The sequence below is a fragment of the Pan paniscus genome, chromosome 12, assembly GCF_029289425.2.
Source record: "Pan paniscus chromosome 12, NHGRI_mPanPan1-v2.0_pri, whole genome shotgun sequence".
Lineage (NCBI taxonomy): Eukaryota > Metazoa > Chordata > Mammalia > Primates > Hominidae > Pan > Pan paniscus.
Window position 1 is genome coordinate 103,192,034 of NC_073261.2, and position 15,974 is coordinate 103,208,007.

At 45.4% G+C, this 15,974-nt stretch overlaps 1 non-coding gene across 1 annotated transcript in view; it reads left to right on the forward strand.

The window, feature by feature from the left end:
• Positions 1-2,469: 2,469 nt before the first annotated feature.
• The window catches only part of LOC117979007 (uncharacterized), a 299,614-nt gene continuing 286,109 nt past the window's right edge, over positions 2,470-15,974 (forward strand). The window contains exon 1 of the transcript XR_008955283.1: positions 2,470-2,584. This is a non-coding gene — a transcript (uncharacterized LOC117979007). The remainder of the gene's footprint in view (positions 2,585-15,974) is intronic.

Sequence of the window (15,974 nt, forward strand, 5' to 3'; positions counted from 1 at the left end):
GTCTTTTTGGTACCAAATCTTTGTCATTATATTGCCAAGAAGCTTGGCATCCCTGGAGTCCTCTCCGCACAGAGCCGTGATCTGTCCTCTTTGGTACTGGACTTCTCTGCTGGTTGGTGTGATATGGCAAAGCTCTGCGTTCACAAGATGAACACCTGCACATAAGTAAGCTGCTGATTGAAGTCCAAGCTTACAATATATTCATCCTTCACCAGACATGGCCCTCAGAGCAATTCTTGTGTACACCATGAATATGTACATTAGCGTGAAACACTCAAACGTGTCTGGTTCAACCATTTCCCTTCCAGTAACTCCTGACTTGTCTGTGGGTCTGTGACCTCAGTGTCTCAGAACCTTTGTTATTATGCACCCTGAGGTCATGGCCATAACTTGCACTGGAATCCAGGGAAGGAATGGGGACTTCTGATTTTGGTACATTGGCCGGTTCCTTGATTTTCTAGGGATTCCCAGAGGACACTTCTTTGTCTCTCCGAACTGGTTCTGTAAGTTTAAACTATGCCCTTTGAACCCAGAGTTATTCTAGGGAACCAGAGAAACATTTATTCAGGACAGGTTCTGAATGTTGGGGAGCTGGTGAGTACCCCAGGGTTGGGAGCTGCTACTGAGGGTGCACCTGGGCTTTGTGAATTTTTTTTTCAGGCATTTAAATTTCCTCCTAGACAGAAGAAAGAGCAGAGATCCCCAAAGCCTGCCCCTATTACCTGTGAGCCATGCCTGTGCATTGCGGCATGACTGGTAGGTGTACCTGGGATAACAAAAACTTTGAATAACAAAACCTGAAGCCCCTAGGTTACCTGTCCTCTGTTTTGGCACCTTCCTCTGTCCCCTTGTGTCTGGCATAGAGTAACGTAAGTGAGGCAAGGGAGAAACTCACCAATGCTCAGAGATTGTGCTTTTCAGCTGAATCTCTTGTTATGATCTCAATCTCTTTCTTTTCTTGGCTTCCAAGATGCTCCCTTGAGAGGTGCCTCAGACTCTGCAACATTATTTATTATATTGATCACCCATAACATCCCCCAAAGGCTCGATGTAGAGGGAAGTGACTGGTCCTAATGGCCCAATTAGGTTTATTTTCTTCTGGCTCCTGATGTAACGTTTCTGCCTCTGGCTTTGCAGCAAAGGGAAGGAATCTGGCGTGGGGAATCTGGAGCTGAGTTGTGGCCCTAGCTCTGTCACCGGCTGACCAGGTGACCTTGGGTGAGATTTTCCTCTTTTTGATCTTGGTCTCCTATTTATCTTTTCTCCTTCCTTCCTTCCTTCCTTCCTTCCCTCCCTTCTTCCCTCCCTCCCTCCTTCCTTCCTTCCTTCCTTCCTTCCCTTCTTCCCTCCCTCCCTCCTTCCTTCCTTCCTTCCTTCCCTTCTTCCCTCCCTCCCTCCTTCCTTCCTTCCTTCCTTCCTTCCTTCCTTCCCTTCTTCCCTCCCTCCCTCCTTCCTTCCTTCCTTCCTTCCTTCCCTTCTTCCCTCCCTCCCTCCTTCCTTCCTTCCTTTTTCTTTATCTCTGACTTCCTTTCTTTCTTTCTCCCCCCACTTTTTTTTTCAAGAAAGGGTCTCCACTCTGTCCCCCAGGCTGGAGTGTGGTGGTGGTGTGATCACGGCTCACTGCAGCCTTGATCTCCCAGACTTAGGTGATCCTCTAATCTTAGCCTCCCGTATAGCTGAGGGGCATTTCTAAAAACAATAAAGAACATTGAGTCTTGTGGCAGTGAACTAAAAGCATTATGTAGATTATCTCCTTGATGTCTGCCAACAAACCTATGAAGTAGGTGCTATTATGATCCCATTTTGCAGGTGAGGAAACTGAGGCTCAGAGAGATTATGTGACTTGCCCGAGTTCTTACAAATGGGAAGGGGTAGGCTGAGTTTGAACTTAAGATGTATGAGCTCAGAGCCAACACACAGAAGCCTCCACTCTCCTTAGGGCTCAGCTACTCCTTGGAAGCCCTGACAATCTGGTGAGAGAGAGAGGTACTTGCTGGCAATCCTGACGCTGTCGCAGCAGCCCCTGGTCTTTGCGTCAGGTATATGAGTATTGCGAAGGCCCATCGCCTCTTGAATCCTGTGATTAAAGGACTCCAGCTGGGCCTTACCATGTGCCGCCTGGAATTCAGAATCCATTTATATTCATATTACACTTGCATTCATATTCCTTTACTAGCTATAATATTTATGTGTGTAAATGTATTTTTATTATTTGATAAGACTGTTTCCCCCTCATCGGGCATCGTGCTTCCCTACCTTTTCTGTGCTAGCCTGCCCTGTGGGGGCTGCCACCTCCAACCAGTCCCCAGAGAGCCTGGCTGGAGCTGGAAGTTAATTCTGTTTGTAATGGTGGCCACTTGAGGCTTTTAAGCATGGCAGTGACATAATGAGATGGGTATTTATGGAAGATCACTCTGGAGGCAGGGAGGAAGAGGGCTGGAGTAGGGAGAATGACTGTAGGGAGGAGGCGGGAGACATAGTCGGGATTAGTTTCAGTGGTAGAACCGCGCAGATTTCAGGCATCCTTCAGCAGAGACTTACTGGCTGTCATGTGCTCAGCCCTGTGCCAGACCCTGCTCATCGGGTGAGGATGCCACTTTCCTTTGGATTCTGGGAGCCTGTGGTTTTTCTTCCTGGCCCTCTCTTTCCCTGTCTCCCACCCCATTTGTTGGCTTAAAAATCCCAAGCCCAATCCAGGTGCGCCAGGCTTGGGACCATGTTTGTGTTGGGAGATCTGGCACTCCGCGTGTTTGCCTTTTCACTTCATCGCACCGTGGTATTAGTGCCTCTTGAATTCGGTACGCATGTTTATCCAAATAAGGGCGGCCTCTCAAACTGAAAGAGAATCCTGAGAACGCCTGGTGACTGGTGGCCACCTCGACTGTCCCAGATCTGGGTCCCAGTGCCCTGTGGGGAGCAGGCTTTGTCCTGGGTCCCTGGAGACCCGGGGGTGGGGCCAAGGGCTGCCAGGTGCGCTCTAATGATTGTTTTCATGGAAGGATTTTGGACTCCCAGCTATACAATTTTCATCCTTTTTGCAAAATGGATGATAATTTGGGTCTGTCTTGACTGCCGGTTTTGCATTGCTAATATTGGTGGAAGGAGGGTTTTGCCCAAGTTCTCTTAAAATATGAGAATTTCAGTCCAAAATATGTGAATTTTTAATTGCAATCCTGGCAGCCCTGGGTGGGTTTTGTGTGTAGCATCTGTTCCTTCCTCCCTGTTCCTCTGCAGTCTCTGCTTTGCATCCATTTTCCTTTCAAGCCTTTTCCTGGGCTAGGGCTGCCCCCTTTTTTTCTTCCCCCTCCTTGTGAACATCCCCCAGCAGCCCCGACCCAGCTCTGCCTCCTGAACCCGGGTGGGATCAGCAGCTGTGCGTTACCAGTGTTTCCATTACAAATGCCATTTTCCAGGGGTTCTTAACCAGGTTACATGCATTTGTTTGGGCTTGGAAGCTGATATTCTGGGCAAGGTCTCAGACCTTGCACTGCCTTGTGGTTCCGTGTGAAATCTCATTACTGTCAGTTCGGCCATTTTCCCGGTTGAGAAACCAGGCAGTCGACGTGTTCCGACGCCGTTTATTCCTCGTGTTTGCATTGCAGGAGTAGCAACTGTTAAAGAAACGCCCTCCTTTCCTCTGATCCTGCCCACTCCACGAGCAACCAGATACGAGATGTGCTGGTGTTGTCAGGAAGCCTGAAAATGTGCGTTATTTCCCGAGCTCCTTAGCTTTACACAGCAACATGGCCTGACATTTAAAATTAATCTACGCGGTAAAGTTATTAACGTTTGAATGTTAGCACTGGGATATCCACAGTGACCTCTCCTCCCACGCTGGTGTTTGTTTGATAAGGATTCCCAGGCTGTGACAGAGTCCAGAGCAATGCAGTCATACTTGCTTTTTATTACTTCGGATACTGGGCCTCACCTTGGGAGATCTCCAAGCATTCTGCAGGAGGGCTCTGATTTCTCCAGGCAATAGCCCAAGCAGCCCTGAGCCAGCTCCTGCAGATGCCCAATAGGCTTCTTCCACCCAAAGAGACAACGAAGACCCAGAGAGCAGCCAACAGGATTTTTTAAAGCTGCTGGGGAACCATTGTTCTGGGGCTGCAACAAACACATAGATTACCATGGTTGTAGGGCATGAGCTCATCTGCTCACATCTCTATGTGTCCAGCTGGCTGTGTTAGCTCATGTCCTAGCGATTGGCCATCAACTGGCCAATATCTAACCAAGGTGATCAGAGAAAAGGCTGGTCCATCTGGCCATGCCTGTCCCCATCATGATATAGTGTACTTGCCTGTCGGCTTCTGGGTGACTTAAGTATTGATGGAGTCATAAGACAAACCTAAGGGAGCATGCTCGCTAACTGCTCTCGTAGGCAAGACTGTCAGGCAGGAAAGGCATTGCAGAAGATGGAACAGCATGAACAAAAGAACGGCAGCAAGAAAGTAAGGGGAATGTTGAGGAAAAAGGATAGTATGATTTCACTAGAGCAGTCTGTGTGGGAGCAGTGACAGGATGGAGGGGGAGAGATTTGCAAGACTCAGTTCATGGGGAACCTTAATGCTAGAGTCTAAAGTGGAGAGTCTAGGTGGGTTGTCTTTTGAGGCATTCACAGTAGATTGATGTCATGGTCACACAGCACTTTCAGAGGATTAATGCAATGTCAGATTGGCAGATAGATTGGGGGAGGCACTGGAACCAGTTGCATCCAAGTGGAACTTCTTGTTGAGTTTTCTCCTTCCATCTCTCTGAGCTCCTCAGCCTTCTGGCTTTCCTCCTACTTCCACTGTTCATTCTCCCAGTCCTTCATCACCTGCTCAGCCTGCTTCTTGTAAATGAGGGTTCTCCAGTGTTCTGTCCTCTGCTTAATACCCATCTCCCTCTGCACACTCTGCCTGATGACCTCACCAGTTCTCCCAGTCACAGCTGCCACCCTGTGTTGCTGACATGCAGCTCCTCATCTCATGCTCATACTCTCCTCTGAGCACCTGTTCTCAGTACCCAACTGCACATGAACCTCCCCCGCCTCCTTGAGGAGCCTCACAGCAGGCGTGTCGGTCCATATCCGTGAGCCACCCTGGAGGCCTCAGTACTTAATTCCATGACAAACTCACCCTGGTTTTAGAAGGTGTTCCATCTTCACTCTTTCTGTGTTCTATGCAGCATGCTGGAATTTCTTTTTCCTTCTGGACCCTTAAACTTGTTAACACCTCTGACCTTTCTATCACCATTCCTCTGTTCATACTTCTTTCTCTCTCTCTTATTTGCCATCCTTCCCATTTATCTCTGCCTGTAGAAATCCTTCTTGGGCCTAAAGCAGGCTCAAATGTTGGCTCTTCCCAGAAGGTTCTCCTTTCTCTGAGCTCCAGGGCCATTCACTTGTTTCATTTTGCCGTGTTGGGCATATGAAGCTGGAAATGAACCCTGCTTCCTTGCCTGTCTGTTTCTCCAGGGTGGGTGCTGGTTAAGGCTCTAGGACAGTGTGGCCCTTCGGGAACCAGGCCATCCCCTGTACGTAATGGGTGGGCTTTATCCTAAGTGGAAATCATACCTCTTGCCCATCATGATTCTGTGTGGTGAAATGCTCAAAGCACATGGGATCCTTAAGTAGCTCACAGACTGAGGGTTGTTCTGGCCTTCGGGTTGAAAGAATCAAGAGCACGAAGAGGTTGGGAAGCAAGATGGTTCAGGCCAGGAGAAGGCAGGCCAGGAACCGGGAGCAGAAGCCCGGTCAAGGCTGTGTATTGAGGTGCACTGGGTTGAGGTTAGAGAGTGGAAGTGGCTCAGAGGTGACCTGGGAGTGAGTTACCAGGGGGTCTGATTGCTGGGGTGTGTGAGCTTTTCCGTCTTAGGTTCCCATTCTCTCCCTCCATATTTACTTCCCTTTGTTCCAGCGTATAGCGGAGTTGTTTTGCAAATTCCAGCCTGTTTCAGCTGGGCTTGGAGAAGCCAAGGAGAGAGTGTTTGCCTATCCTGGTGACACCAGCAGCTTTGGGGGCTCAAGGGTGATGTGGCCAGAGTGAGGGGCCCTTGAGGAAGGCAAAGTTGGTGGATGGTCTGCCCCTTCACACGAGCCCCCTCTCAAGAGTCTTTCTTGGAGCAGAACTTGCAAAGTGCTAGGTGTTGTCTTGCTGAGAAGGCGGTTCTCTTACAGCATCTATCCATCCACTCCATGTTGGCATCTTGATGGTCAGGGGCTGTGTCTTTAACATCTTCGTCTGAGCCTGGAGCCCAAGCCCTGAGCCTCGTTTGAAGCAGGCTCAGTAAATACCCTTTATTTTCTTTCCATCTTTCCTTCCTCTCCTCCTCCTGTCTACATAAACATACTTCTATTGTGGAATGAATATAATTGACCAGTTTGAAAATGAGGGTTCAGGGAGAAGTGGAAGTCTATGTACTTTTGCAGGGGATGGCTGTCTCTTTCTCTCTTTCTCTCTCTCTCTCTGTCTGTGTGTGTGTGTGGGGGATGGAGAATAGAAAGGAGGTATGTTAGGGCAAGTAGGTATGTTAGGGCCAGGTGAGGAGGGGCAGAGCCTGCCCTGGACCACAGGGGTCCGCACTATCCAGTTTGTCTCCAGCCTTGGCCAATGGCCGCTTTCCTGCCCACAGTGCTGATTTAGCTGTGGGCCTGGGGTTTTAGGAAGGGGTTATCTGGGAGTGAACAGGTGCTTCCTCTCCCTATTCCACCAAGTCTTTCTTCATTTGCAAACATGATCTGCTTTTGTTCAGCAACAGGCAGGCCCTGCCTGCTTCTCTACCTACCTCGTGAAGACACCACACAGGGCCTCAAGTGTTTCCTGGAAGGGGCCCACTGCGTTCTTTGGGAGAGGATAAGTGATTTCCTTGACCTCCGTTTCCTCCCTCAGTATTAAGCTGTGTAAGTGGTAAGGCCCCCTTTAAAAAAAAATAGAATTCTAATATGAGGAAACATTTCTTTCCTATCCATTTTCATGCTGCTCTGAAAAACGTTCAATAAAAATAGCTTTAAGGCTTTAATACTTGAGGCGTTAAGATTTCTCTTATAGTTCTGTGACTGAAGAGTAAAAAATCTCATTTTGTGTGAAGATAAAATTATCCAGGTTATTATATAAGATATATAACACTCAAGATATATATTTATTTATGTACGTACACAGAAACACGCAAACAGGCAATGAGATCTGGGATCTACGTTTTGTCATCCATCAGTGGGTTTACCAAGGTTCCAAAGAACATGAATAGGAGAAAGTCTTGATGTTAGATCCCCATTTATGTTAGGCCCTCATCACTGATCTGGTAACTGGTTTAATTTTGAAATTTCCTTTCAAAATGTGAGCTGGTTGTTTTACAGTGCTGATTTATTTATTTGGCTATGGAGTACTAGAGAATATGGGAGAACTTGTGAATCCATGCAGTCTTAGCCAGACATGGAGATGTGTTAATTAGTTATTTAATATGGCTACAGTTATTTCCCAAGGAAAAAAAATCCACAAACATGACAAGTAATTGCTATTAATCTTAATTATTGTAATAACCTTCCTATAAACAATAACTGTCTGGCTACCCATCACGTGTTTATTTCATTACTGACAAGAGAGATCTTTAAAAATCTCATGATAAATTAATGCTTTTACCATTAGCTTCAATATGCTGGCCATGGGGAAGAAAAATGATTGCTCAGTTTATAAAACTGTTGAAAAGGTTCTCTCACTCTACTGGTAATATTTTAGATTTCTCATCTTAACATAACTCTTCATTTTTTATTCCCTGTTCTCCAAACCTCTTCCCAATTTTGACTCTTTCTCTGTTTAAGTGGTTTTTGTTTCCTAGTTGACAGAGTGAATGCATATGTCTGTTTTGTAGTGATGTTTACAAGAATCCTCAAAGGATTTAGTGACTGGTCTCACTGATAAAGATGTCTGTGATACTGAAGGGTTATTATTATTAATTTTTTGCTTCAAGCCATAGTATGTCATGCTTAGACTTGTCTGAAATAGCAAGGGGGATGTGTTTATCTAGCATCTCAGATTTAGTGTGAGTAAACAGAGAGGTTAAGATACTGTCCCTAGGATACCCAGTGATTTAATTAAGGAAACAGGACCAGAATATATGTACATATGGGTTATCAAATGCTGGCTCCCCCCAATATCACCACAACAAACTGTTGATGTGCAAAGCTGAGTTTATTCTTACTGTGTGTCTTAGTTCAGGCTGCTATAACACACATATTGTAGACCGGGTGGCTTAAACAGCAAACTTTTTTCTCACAATTCTGAAGGCTGCAAAGTCCAAGATCAAGGTGCTCAGCAGATCCAGTTTCTGCTAAGCGTCTTCTTCTGGGCTTGCAGATGGCCTTCTTCTCATTGTGTCCTCACATGGCAGAGGGCAGAGTGAGAGGAAGCAAGTGCTCCCCTATTTCTTCTTAAAAGAGCACTGGCCAGGCATGGTGGCTCACGCCTGTAATCCCAGCACTTTGGAGGCTGAGGCGGGCGGATCAGGAGGTCAGAAGTTCAAGACCAGCCTGGCCAATATGGTGAAACCCCATCTCCACTGAAGATACAAAAAATTATCTAGGTATGGTGGCACGTGCCTGTAATCCCAGCTACTTGGGAGGCTGGGACAGGAGAATCGCTTGAACCTGGAAGGCGGAGGTTGCAGTGGGCCGAGATCACGCCACTACTGCACTCCAGCCTGGGCGACAGAGCAAGACTCCATCTCAAAAAAACAAACAAACAAACAAAAAAGCCAAAACACAAAACACTAATCCCATTCATGAGGGCTCCATCATTATTAGGTTGGTGCAAGAGTAATTGCAGTTTTTGCCATTGAAAGTGGCAAAAACGGCAATTACTCTTGCACCAACCTAATACCTCCCAAAGGTCCCACCTCCAAATACTATCTCATTTAGGATTAGGCTTCAACATATGCATTTGAAGGGGATATAAACATTTAGTTCATGACAAGCGAGCTCCAGCTTGACAGAATTTGGACACGTCTCATTGCGGGAAGAGCGAAGTTGGAATATTTACCGCTACTTTGCAATCTGATTTAAGGTAGACGTTTCAATGTGGAAGCTTCATTAGGACTGGGTAAGAATCATGATCTAATAGTTTAAAATGGGTAGCCACAGCAAGGTGTTTGAAGAGTTTGAGAAGGGTTTCAAGGGTCTTAGAGTATAAACTGCCATTTGATGCTTTCTATTTGAAAGTTGTGACACTTTCAGAAAGTTGTTGCTTTGAACAACTTTTACCTTCCTGGGCAAGAATATCCTGGAAAGATGAAGTCATGTTAATGCGGACTGTGAGTTCCACGTATGGTTTGATTCCTAGTATGTATGTATTTAGTTATTGATGCATTTGGTGTTTTTTAAATTCACCTTTTGACGTTTGTTGATTTTATACTTGCACTACCACAGGCTGCTGTCGGTTTCATTTTAGCTGTCAGCGTCGTCATGAATTTCCACCTCCTTCAATCCAGGGGCGCCTAATATTCTGAAATAGAAATAGAAATTTCAGCCCCTCTTCACCTTGAGCCATAAGGTCAAGTTTGACCTTTGCAGAAATACTTTTCTGTGTGAGTGAAAGCTAGAATTAACCTAGCTGAAATTATTCATTGAGACCCTGTCTCCCTGGACTTGGAGAAACTCATGGGGGCTAATGTATTTTGTACTCTAGTATTTCCAACCTTTGAACCAGTAGTTCTCCACCAGTGTGCCCTGGGGATACTAGAGAGGGAATTGTGAACCCTTACATGTGAGCAGCCAGAATATTGAGCAGTGGGTAAAATTAACTTTTGTGACAACCCAGTCTGGTGGGGACAGGAATGGGATGATGAGCTGAATGGGTCGCATGACCCAGTGTAGCTGTGGTAGAATGTGTTGCGAGAGTGATAGCATCATTACACATCTATGCCACAGGGAGATCACATGCTCTCCACAAATGCGGGAATTTTGCTTCCTTTATATGTAAAAGACAAGTAAATTGATGCACTCAGGCAGTAACACAATGCTGAAGTGAGTAGTGTGATCTTTTGTGTGGAATGTGGTCCCTTCAATTGTGCCGGCAAAAATTCTCACATTTGAAAGTATGCCATAAACGCAGAAGTTCAAGAACATCGCTTCAAATAGTCTGTTAGTGTATTGGTTAAAGTAACTCTAGCTTTTGATACATACTGTTCAGATTTCAATGGCTTAACTCAATAGGTTTATTTCTAATCTGTGGAACAATCTACTTTGGTTGCTCCTGATTGGCAGATGACGTTCCTCCAAATGGCGGTTCAGGGATCCAGATATGTTTTAGCTCCAGGCTCCACCATTGCCTAAGACTTTGGAGTCTTCTGCTTCCAGCTGGCTGAAGGAGAAAAGAAGAGTGGAGATGAAAACACTCACTTCCATACACATTCCTTTAGGAAGTGTGGGAACCCATCTAAATGCAAGAGTGGCCACACACAAATGCAAGGGGGGAGCTGGGAAATGCAGCTCCTAGCATGACAGATGCCTCACAGTGACATTTCCATACTGTGGCAGGGGCAGCATGCATTGGAGGACAGCTAGCAGTCACTGCCACAATCAGTCTTCTGGATACCCAAAGTCTTTGCACATCCCTCTTTGTATACCTGGACCATCCTTACTTCTCCCCCCCAATGTCCAATTCATGCATTCAGTTCAAATTCCAGGAATTTAAACCATCAGGTCTGGATATGGCTCACTGTGACCCAGTAACCAATGAACCAAAAGGCATGCAACCTGCCCTCTCCCCACACCAACCCAGTGAAAGTGGTGGAGCAGAGGAGCGTAAGCGCAGTGGACCCTCCTTTCACCAAATGAGGAATGGGAGACACAGCAGTCACTGGCCCATGCTGAAAACCCCTGCACAGCTGGGGGAAGTTCCTTGATTAGCCCTGATTCTGTTCTCTGGGAGGAACTTCTTGTCCACTATTCCCATGGCCCCTGTCTCCATGCACTGGAAGATTCTTCCCTTTCATCTTTCATGGGCATATCTTGCTTATTTCTTCTTGGTGTAAGTTGAAGGGGCTTGAGGGTTATTTAATAATCATAAGTTTTTTTAAAGGCTAGGATCATAGTTTCTTTGGTAATACAGTTTCGTCAAAAACTCAACAGGATTATAAATAGTTGAATGTATCCATAACTTCACCCAAAGTTTTTTCCTAAATATAATTATTAAGCCAGGCTTATTCATTCACTTATTTTTCTTCATTTCTCTGTCTTAGCTCAATGGAAGCTATCTTGACACCATTTAAGACAATAGGCTTGGGTGGAAACTGAACAATCATTCTTGATTTACTCTTTGCTGCTTGACTAAGAAGCCTTGAAAGACCTTAGTTGCTTAAAGCAGTTTTCAGTCTTATCTGTTACTGTGTGGGGTCTAGCAGTTGGGCCCTAATTTCTGGATCCTTTCTACTCACTTTCATTTTTGATTGCAAACCAGCCATTGTTTTTTCTGAGCTCATATCTTTCTTTTCCTCCTTGTTAAACCCTGCCTCTCCTCAACCACTTTCCTTAAGTAGGGACTCAGTCTGTTCCTCTAGTAGTGGCAGAGGACGGTTCCAAATGTCTTGCCATTGCATGACATGGGTCTCCATCTTTCCAACCTCTGATTGTCTATTGCTTTATCTGTTGCTTCATCTGCTGTCCCATCATGGAAGTGGGAGGGGTACAACACATACTTTCTATTTCTGGCATTGTGCACACCGCTCGTTCTGCTGTCTCCATCTGTCCCAGGCAAGTCTGCCTGATCCACTTCACCCTTACCTTTGGCCACTTTGACTACTATCGACTCTCCCTCCTATGGCCTTGTGTCTGAACCCAAGTTTCTGGGCTTGTTGTGATTTTTCAAATGCTCTTGGCATTCTTGAGCTGAGTATTATTTTATTGTTAGCCACAGATTATGGGTAATTTTTCAATTGATTTTTGCTGTTTACAAAGCGTGTCATTAATTAATACTACAGCTAAGGTATTGAGTTCTGAAAATGAGTGTAGACAAAGACTGTGTGTGAGTAGTTCAGAGTGCCCAGTTCTGACTGATTGAATTCCCATAGCGACTGATTGATTTTGACATCAGTCTTGGAAGCACATTCGTAAAGGGACAGGTTGCAGCAATCATTCTTACAGTGAAATCAGGTGATGCAAACTTTGTATGTCATGTAGAACACAATAGTATTAACACTTTTTTTTAAGTAGATAGCTGAGCATGTCCAGTTCAATGGCTGAAATGCCACTAAATATAAAATAAAACATTTATATTCTGTGGTTATTGTGGACCATCCTTGGGAAAATGAAGCAGGAATATGTTCACATAAAAATCTTCAGTGTTCACATCTTACCATTAGGCCAGGGGAATATCTAGTGAAGTCTAGCTTTAGGATAGAGTTTCATATACTCTTGAAATCCTTCTTAGTTTAACCAGCTAATGTCCAAAGTCAGCTGAGAAGGAATCTTTGTTAATGACTAAGGTTATCCAGGCAAGATGGAGAGATCTGTATTGGTCAGGAAATGCTATGCTATGTGATTGCAATGAGGAGCCCTCAACTCTTGGTGACTTAACCTAAAAAAGTTCTCCTTCTCACTCAGTCTCAATCTGATGTAGTTTGGGAGGCTCTTCTGGAAGGATCCGTACTTTCTCCATCTTGTCCTGCTGCCATTTTTAATATGTGGCTTCCACAGTTGTTGTATAAGACGAAGAGACAGTGTGGGCAATTATGGAGGGAGTTTTATGGCCAGGACAGCAAATTCAATATTTAATTTCTGCTCACAGCCCATATCCTGTGGCTCCAATGTAACTGCACAGGAGGCTGGGAAATGAAGTCTTCTCCTGGGCCCAAGCAGAGGAAATGAGATACATGAGCATTTATCCCATTTCTGCTTTGGGACAATAATGGAATCCCTATATATGTGAGGTGAGGAGAAGGGACAGGGCTGAAGGAATAGAGCACAGAACTTTTCAGATGTGGGATCTGCTGGTTTATGGGAGTAATCCGATATTGGTGTGATGAAGTAGGAGAACACCCCAAAGTTTTGTGCTGAGTTTCTGGGAGAAAGGTAGAGGGCTGCTTTTGGCAGGGGTGGAAGGGAAAAGAAAAAGAAGAGTCTGTTGTATGTAAACTTTTGCTCATGCTTCTCCTCTGGCCCCATTTATCTTTTTGTCCCACTATGGGAAATTGGTCGTTCACACATCGACACCATGTTGATCCTGCAGCGTGGCAGCCTCCAACCCACGAGGAACATGGAGGTGGGCTCACTGGTTTGCTGGGTCTTGCTTTGTCTGCAGCATGCATTGGGTTAATATTTCCTGTTTTCCCTTTGGGTAAATTAGTGCCCCCGCACACTGTTCAAACTCCATTTGAGTTTCTGGAGGATTCGATAAAGCTGTCAGGCCATCTTCACTGAGCTTAAGTTTTCTCTCATAATTGCGGTAGTGAAGGAGCATCCACCAATCAGCCTTCCTGTGGCTGAGAATGAAACCTCTTTTCTTCTTGATAATATAAATGAATTCATGGTTAATAAAAAAAAATCATTGTTTATTTCTCAGAGTGGGTGCATCATGGCTCTCTGCCAAGAGCACTCTGAAGTGAAAATGGGGTCCTTTGGTCATTATTTGGTTAGCTCAAGTCTTTCTGGAAACTAAAAGGATCATATTTGCCCTTATTTTCTATCATCTGGACATCTGAGGGGACTGAGAGGTGGGCTCTGTGCGAGGACCACCCCTAGTGGAGATGCGTGGCACTGCAGCAGCCCGTTTGCTTGGCCCTAGCGTGTGAAGCGGATCCGGGAGTGAACAGGGCTGACTTCAGCCTCCATCTGCAGGTGATAAGGACCCCTCATGGGGCTGTGGGCGTGGGCTGAGGGATCAGGACCAAGGCAACAGTGGTGGGTGACAGGGGTTGGAACTATCTGCTCATGGAGCATCCTGTGCCCTGTGGCTCTGTTTGTGCCCAGGCCCAGATGTGCCACTTTGATCTCACGAGGGATTGCTGCTGGGCCCACCTGACTTTTGGACTCAGAGGGTCTGACAGAAGCCAGTCATGGTGTGTGCTTCTGCCCACATGATCCTCTTCTTTTTTTTGAGATGCAGTCTGTCTCTGTCGCCAGGCTGGAGTGCAGTGGTGCGATCTCGGCTCACTGCAACTTCTGCCTCCCAGGTTCAAGCGATTCTCTACCTCAGTCTCCGGAGTAGCTGAGACTACAGGCGCGTGCCACCATGCCCAGCTAATTTTTGTAGTTTTAGTAGAGACGAGGTTTCACCATGTTGGCCAGGATGTTCTCAATCTCTTGACCTCATGGTCTGCCTGCCATGGCCTCCCAAAGTGCTGGGATTACAGGCGTGAGCCACCGCACCCGGCCCGCATGGTCTACCTTATGCCTGAGAATCACATTCCTTGTCTCAGCCAAGGTCCAGTATTGTGCGAGGAACTACTTTCTGAGCAGTGTGTGGTTCTCGGGTGCAGATGGCATGGCCATGTGCCAGAGCCCCAGGTGACTATGCTGTGATTCTCCTATTGGAAAGTGCTGTTAACTTCACATAGTGTCTTTTCCTTCTACTCTAACAGGGGACCCTGGATTCCACTTCAGTTCCCTGCATATCAATTGCAACTTGGACTGTATTCACAGTCTTTGAAAAGTCTTGAGTATTTTTATTTCTCCAAGGTATGGCTTTCCTGCTAGTCCTTTCCTTGGGAGAATTGTTACTATATAAACTTGTTGTGGAGTTTTAGGGCCCTTCCTCCTGGGGACATGGCCTTTCCTTTAGTCAAAGGGCTATGGGTCTGAGAGTTGGCTTAGGTCTAGAAGCTGGTCTAGGGATCATTACTTTTTTTTTTTTCTTTTTTTAAATCAGAGCAACTTGCCTCCTGATCACCCCCCAACCCCTGCCACCTTTTTTCTTTTGATTGTATAAGTTATGCAATACGCTTATTAGCCACCTGTCTGTCTTACCCCTAGGAACACAGAAGCCTCAAGTAATCGCAGTTCTAGTGACTGGGGGAATGAATGCCTCTGTCACAAGAGGAGGATCTGAGAGTCATACCACAGCATACACTACAACTTTCCACCTTGAAAAGGCTGCTGAAACTATCACAGAAATGATTTTAGCCATTCAACACTGACTGCGTAACTGTCCATTTCTATAACAGTTTGGTCTACTTTAAGCATAAGTAGATTGACCACATGTATTTTTCTTTTCTCCCTCTTGAAACACCACTAAAATGCTAGTAAGGGAATAAAAGTGTTATAATGCTGTGAGGCTAAAGAGGATAGAAATGGAGGCAAGAGTACATGAGTAATTACAACAAATATTTGGAAAACAGAAATTGAATGAAGTGGTAACTAATTAAACTAAGTGGAGGCATTGTAATTTAAGTGTCTGCAAAGGATGATACCAATGAGAAGTGGACCAGTTTGCTCTTCTGGAAGAAGGGTTCAGGAGCAGGAGATGAAGAGTCTCAGGGGAGGCAGGAGTAAGCTGTGGACCTGAAATTACAGGGTTGGTTGATAGCTGTGTATGAAGGGCTTAGAGTCCCAGTATCATGATCCACCCCTTTGAGGCATGACTCACTATCTGTCTTAGCAGCAAAGGCTATTTGCAAATAATGCAAATACTGTCAAAACAACAAAATTACTGATTCTTGATTTAATAACCTATTCTGTGTACCTTTTATGCGAGGTTGGGAGGAGGAGAAGGGAGGTTATGGGGGTATGTGATCATCAAATCCTTATCCAGCATAAAAGGAGATCAATGCATAATGTCTAAAACTGACAAATCAAGGTATATGAAGTTATATATGAGAAGAAACAGGTCAAATTGATGGGAGTGGTTATCTCTTGAGACCAGAACTGGTGGGGGTGACGGGGAGAAGTAAAGAAGGAGAGGGCTGTTTCCCCTTGAAGTGTTAGCTCTATGTGAGCTTTATTTAGACCACGTGCATGGTTTATTTTGATACAAATAAGCACTAGTTAAAGGTAAATATTCAAATCA